The following is a 6,000-nucleotide window of genomic DNA, read 5'->3' as shown; positions in this document are numbered from 1 at the left end:
ATCAAGTTTCATCTTTCTCCCTAACTGCCCATTCCTTTAGATAGGAGCTCTGCTTTCCAAGTAGCTTATAATTAATTTGAAATATTTTTAGTCAAAAAATTACTATAAATGAGACAATAGAAAAGGAAGACAGCAGAATAACAGGAAGTATAGATGTCTACCTTGTTATCTTTAAAAGTTAACAAATCTGAAGACATGTAGCAAAAGACTGAAAAAGGAAAAAGCAGAATGAATCAGGCTGACATGACAAAAGATTCAGAGTTAAAAAAAGACCATAAGGGTAAACGAAAGTGACAGAACATAGTACAAGGACATAGATCAACACTGCACGAAGAAAGCTTCAAACCTTAGCAAGATAAAAATCAGTGGAAAGAAGAACTGAAAGGTTCATCTTTCCATAAAGCCTTCCTATAAGGGAGAGGAGGTTGTTGATGCTGTCCTCAGCTAACAACCATTTAGATGCAGCTACCGTGTTTCTTCCAACTGGGTACAATACACAAATTTGGAGAAAAACAAAACCAAACTAAACACACACAAAAACAAAACAAAAGAAAACAAAAAAACAAACAAAAAAAGAACTGTCAAACATCTACTCTGCTATATATAGATGCTTGAAAAGTCTGAAGTTTTAGGAACTGGGAAAAGTCTGGGGAAAACTGAATACACCAATTAATTTAACAGTTTATTTATTAGCACAGTAATTCCTTGAAATACTCTCTTTAAAAAAAAGGACAAAAAAGGAGTTAAAAGTTTATATCCTTTTTTCTCTAAAATTGATTATCCACTCAGCCAACCACACTTTCCTTTTTCTTGCCATCTTTCATTTGGGATAAAAATTACACAGTACTGCCAAACAAGGAATGAAAAAAAAAATCGTTTATCAGAGGATCCATGTGCCCAGATAACACGAGAACAACATTGACAGAGAGATAGTCATGACTGTAAAAAATTAAAGTATCCTTAAGAGTCTGAGGGCCGCACTCCACTTGCAGGGAAATACTAAAATTAACAACAGTTAGGAATATGCACATTCTGAACAGGACAGCCCTAGATATTTTGTTTATAAAAATAATCAATGAAGCAACACTGAGTTAGAAAAAATATTCGGAAAATAATCACTAATAATCCCCAGCTTCTGTGTAAGAGGAGTTGTGATAGTACTGACAAACAACTGCACTATCCGGCCCAAAAAACTTGTAGCAACCAAATTGCCAGAAAACTGCAAACAGGGACTATGCTTTAACCTTAATTCTTCTATACTCCATGAGGCATTTTGGGATTAGAGCTAACTTTTTACCTTACTGTAAATGATTTGTACCATTTATTCATGTAAAATATCAAATTTTGAATGTTTACTAACTAATCCATATTTTAAAGATGGGAGCCGATTACGATTACACAGAAAATGTTGAAAATAATGAAAAAAATTCAGTGCAGAGTTACGGAATGTGTTTACTTTAAGTCCTGTTTTACCTGGGTTGGTTTTAATATTAGAAGTACTTTAGACACTGATTTCAGACTCTATCATTCTTTTTAACTATTACCAACAGGTTTATAAACCTCCATCTGTCGTTCTGAAACATTGCCAGAAATAGTACTCATGGGATTTAATTCTAATTGGTTCAACAAGAGAAAGCTGATTAGGTTAACTAAGTTCTGCTCTGAGCAGCTGCCATGGAACAGTGGTGAAATCCCTCAGTTTCGGTATCTTCTGCTGATGAAAGCTTTTGGTACTGGAGAATGTGATGAAGGAATAAACTGAAGTCAGAAGTGTTGTGAATATAATTATTTTTCTGGCTTTGTTTCAAATACCTAAACAAAAATGTAATTGTTCTAACAATTGCTCTACTTTAATTATCACCCAGCAATTGATCAAACAAATTGGCTTGATGGCTCAGAACAGAACTTTTCATAGGAGTTAAGTATTATTATTAAACTGCATACATAGAAAATGAAAATCAGAGAAATCCCGCACACTGAGATCTGTATCACATATTAAAATCTCGTACTCTTCTTTTCCCTTCCAAATAACACTTCTAATACCAACAGTCAGATATTTTCAGAGCAGGAAAAAAAGTTACTGACAAAAGGCAGAGAAGCAATAGTTGTTCAAAAGCAACAACCGCTGGTATTCGGAAAATGTAAAACTACTCACTCTATCTACAAAATGGGATGATACTGCTTGAAAAAAATTGAAGACAAATATGGATTCCTTCCTTGAAATCATTTCTATTTTACATACTCAGTCATTATTCTACAATTAGAATAATACTGACTGTAATCGATCAGCATTTTTCTATCTCTAGTTATTCAAAGTCCCTGAAGACTTCAGTACTCTCACAAATATTACTTGCAAATGAAAATATAAATGTCTCAACATTGAAATATTGCTTTCTTCCCCCCATCATGTAGTATTTCTTCACATTACAATGGTATATCAAGCATTTCCTTCACCTTCACACAAGTACTACTTAGATTACTAAAAGTTTCATGGGTAACTGACAGGAGGAAGTTCCCGGGGGGGGGAAGTCTGAGAACAGCTGTAGTATCAAGGATGTCTTCAAAAGACTGAACAATCACAACGTAACACACTTCAGAACTATGATCACGCTTCAGACACTTGTTTCATTCCTACTGATTAATGCCTTTCTGTTGGGCAAATTAGAAAAGAGGTTTTATAATAAACATTATGCTCATGTCTTTCTACAGAAAATACATTCTTCATACTCTACAATTCAATAATGGAAAAAATTGACTGTTTTAACAGTATGAATTAAAGGCAAAATGTATTTTAATAAATATGTTCCTTCCTTCACTCAGCAACCCACTATGAACATGCTGTGTTAACCTGATGGACTCTATACCCAGAGAAAAAGATACTTACTTGTAGATGGCCCCAAAACAAAGCCTAACCCAAACCCTCTTTAAATATTCCTCTGAAAATTTCACAGGATCATAAAGTCATTGGTTGGAAGGGACAGATAGAACTCATCCAGTCCAACATGAAATCTCACTTGAAGCCAGATACAATATCCCAGACTGATTGAAGTAAACCATAGCCTCATCTAGACAAGTCTCAAAAACCTCCAAGGATGGAGATTCCATAACTCCTTTTGAGTATCCTGCTCTGGTGCTTACTGCGCTTCAAGTGAAAAGGTTTCTTCTTAATGTCCATACTGAACCTCCCCAGGTGCAATTTATAGACCTTACTGTAGCCGCTGACTATTGTGATTTGCCACAGATTATCAAGAGCAGTCTTGCAATCATAATGCTATGGGTACCATTTGACCTTGATCCACATTTGGGGCAGGGGAAGCTGAGACCTAGAGAAATTATACTTCCAGCTTGCTAAAAAAGCATTAGTAAATTCACTTAAAACATCATTGCTAATTCCCAGTAACTTTTAATTGTTAGATTTACTCTCTCAGTAACATACCTGAGGGCAAACGCTAAAATTTGCATATTCTTAGCAACTGCTAATCAAAACACACCTTAAAGCATATACATCCTTAATCCTCCTGCCATTCACAGTTTCTTGCCTCCACCCAAGAACAGTGCGGTTCAACTGGAACATCAAACACCACATGGGATGTTAAAAAAAACCCAAACAACAAAACAAAAAACAATCCCACAACAATAATAGTAATTTCATAACTAGACAAAACACAATAGAACAAGGAAGGACTGCGCTATAGCAATATAATACCTACACTACAGAGAAGAGCAAGATCAAGGCTCTACAGTCTTAGATTTGGAATATGAAGACACTGCACTTCAGCAATTTCATTATTCTCACAGTACATATGGGAGATGTCAAAGACATTTTGCAGAGGTACTCAGCAGATGCCTGGAGAACAGCTTGATCAAATGGTTACAGGACAAATTAATTTTTCAGAAGTTCAGCCGTATGGGAAGGGGATCACGCTATAATAAAAGCTGTTACAAATCTTGCCTTTGAACTAGTAAAAGACATCAATTTGCATACATCAGTGAAGACCTGGTCCACAGACTGTTTCGCTATTTATCATTTATTAGAAGTGTTTTGAACTGTACTAAGATTGAATACCAAGACTGTGTAAAGACTTAAAATATCTGCATCTTCTAACACAGGCCATAATTTGTAGTTATTATTCACAGACTTCATACTATATAATATCTTCTTTAAAAAGAAAGCCTCTTTCAACAAAAGACAAGAATTAACTTCTAATTCTGAAAGCAAACACACACTGTATGTAGACTTACAGTGTGAGCTGTAAGTGCTAGGAGTACAGCATACTTAATACTGAAACTTAAGTGACTGATTTGGAGTCCATAATCACTGAAGACAGACATACATCATTCGTGACTAGTCCTGATTAGTTATAATAACTTCTTGAATTTTTTAAAATTTTTTTTTAGAGCCCTCTTCAGTAGATACACTATAATAGGAGCATAACAAAGTCTAGAGAATATTTTAGTGTATCCAGGGCTTTCCTCAATAATATCTAAATACATCTTCTGATGCATGTCCCTCTTCTGTTTTTTTTTTATTTAGGAGAACAAGGGAAATTGTCTACTGGCTTCCTACAGTGAAGCAGAGCATCAACATGCACACAAGGAAAGATAAGTAGGGGCAATACCTGTTTCTGATGACCAAAGTCTACTTCTTAAATTAGGACCAAGCTCTGTACTTCCTTTTGTGCCAGCTCAATGATCTGTTAGTTTGGCTCAGTCCATCTCATAAAACTTCACCCTTAGAAAAACCAACCTATAAATGTCAGTCTAGATTAAGGCAAGACAACATGCCCATTTCCATCTGGTTAAAAGATGTTCAGTTCTCCCCAGAGGAAATTCACATACTGAATAACCACAATGCTGCAAACAACAGGAGACACGGGAGTTTCAGTGTTCCTTTTGCAAATTTGTACAAGGTGAGATGCGGAAGGAAGTATATGATTCTCTAAGTGAACGCTCATGTAATCTGGCATTTGACAATTTTACAGGCATAGGAGGAAGAAAAAAACCCAACAAATTAATCAAGCAGATTATATAATAACAACTTGGAGATTTCAGTTCTCATACTGGTACTAAAGCTCTACAAAAGCCCTGAAAAAAACATACCTAAATTAATTGTTTTGCTGCAATGACATGTAATTTATCTATAGCTTAAAATACATGCCCATATGTGAACTAAGAAAAATTATTTCATTCTGAAATGAGAACACAGATTCATTTGGCAACATCAACGCCTGGAAGAAACACGTGTATTATTTACAAGCCCATGATAATTATGATGATCAATGATATTTTAAAAATCCTACGATATCCAAGCTATAGCCATTTTTGATTAATAAAACCTCAGAAGTCAAAAAGTGAAGAAAACAATAGTAACGCTGGAAAAAGCAAGTTGTCAGATTACAGATTTGATCCTTCAAGATAGACAGCATGTGAACAGTTCCATTGAAGTGAACTGGACCACTCTAACAATAAAATGTTAAAGGCATTCCTAACTGTCTCACGGGACAGTGGTCAGAACGCCATTACTTGTAGCATCTGAAGAACCCAGAAAAGAACTTGTGTACTAGGCTATCCTCCACAGTGTCCAGCATCTTCCTCCCAGCATCATGGCTATGAGAAAATCCAGACTCATGATTCAACACGTTCTTAAATCAGGATACTCCTAAACATTTTGTGAATCCAATCTAATGCACATGCCTCAAGAGTCTGAACTGTTCTGAACACAATTTTCAGAATTATATGCATGCAGCTGCACATAATTACTGGAATTTTAATACTCAAATAGCTAAGCATCTATGCGGTTATTTCAGTATGCATATGATGATGAAATTATGCTTCACACTTTCCCAAAATATATCTCTCAGTCTTTAGAGAACCCTAATTTAGTTCAAACAGTGTTTTAATGCATTATTTTTATTATTAACTCACTCCATGAATTCTTTTTATTCATATCACAGTTACTTGCATTTACATTTGACTGAAAGAGCTACATTTGCTCACCTA

General features: G+C 35.2%; 1 protein-coding gene across 1 annotated transcript in view; it reads right to left on the bottom strand.

Moving 5' to 3' along the window:
- The window catches only part of PHKB (phosphorylase kinase, beta), an 83,282-nt gene that overhangs the window by 56,551 nt on the left and 20,731 nt on the right, over positions 1–6,000 (bottom strand).

Source organism: Pygoscelis adeliae, unplaced genomic scaffold (assembly GCF_000699105.1).
Source record: "Pygoscelis adeliae isolate BGI_AS28 unplaced genomic scaffold, ASM69910v1 Scaffold62, whole genome shotgun sequence".
Classification (NCBI taxonomy): domain Eukaryota; kingdom Metazoa; phylum Chordata; class Aves; order Sphenisciformes; family Spheniscidae; genus Pygoscelis; species Pygoscelis adeliae.
This window is presented reverse-complemented; position numbering and strand designations above follow the sequence as displayed.